This window comes from Corvus brachyrhynchos, unplaced genomic scaffold, assembly GCF_000691975.1.
Source record: "Corvus brachyrhynchos isolate BGI_N302 unplaced genomic scaffold, ASM69197v1 scaffold175, whole genome shotgun sequence".
Lineage (NCBI taxonomy): Eukaryota > Metazoa > Chordata > Aves > Passeriformes > Corvidae > Corvus > Corvus brachyrhynchos.
This window is the reverse complement of record NW_008238448.1, coordinates 7,032,498-7,032,816: the sequence shown is the minus strand read 5'-3', so window position 1 is coordinate 7,032,816 and position 319 is coordinate 7,032,498. Positions and strand designations below refer to the sequence as shown.

The 319-nt window shown below is 61.1% G+C and overlaps 1 protein-coding gene across 1 annotated transcript in view; it reads left to right on the top strand.

Annotated features, from left to right (window-relative positions):
• Positions 1 to 319, top strand: part of SFRP2 (secreted frizzled related protein 2) — a 4,810-nt gene that overhangs the window by 855 nt on the left and 3,636 nt on the right. The gene's annotated exons all lie outside the window — the stretch shown is intronic.

The following is a 319-nucleotide window of genomic DNA, read 5'->3' as shown; positions in this document are numbered from 1 at the left end:
TCGGGGCGGCCCCGCGCCCCCTGCCCGGCACAGGAGCTCCTCGGGGTTCTTTGTTCGCCGGGATCTTTCCCTCCTTCTCCGTGCTCGCACGGTAATGTTCCTTGCAAGGATTTCCTGCCAAAAGACAATCCCCCTGAGCAAAAGCAGACCGAGAAAGTAGTGACCAATCCTTTCTGGATGGCTGTCACCAGGCTCCTCCCAGCCCCCGCTCCCCCTGCTATTTGCATACAAAAAAATCCAGAAAACTCCCGTTTGCCCCAGCATCTCGCTCAGACCCTCCGTCCCCGCCTGGCAGCAGGAGCCCGGGCTGGGGGACGCT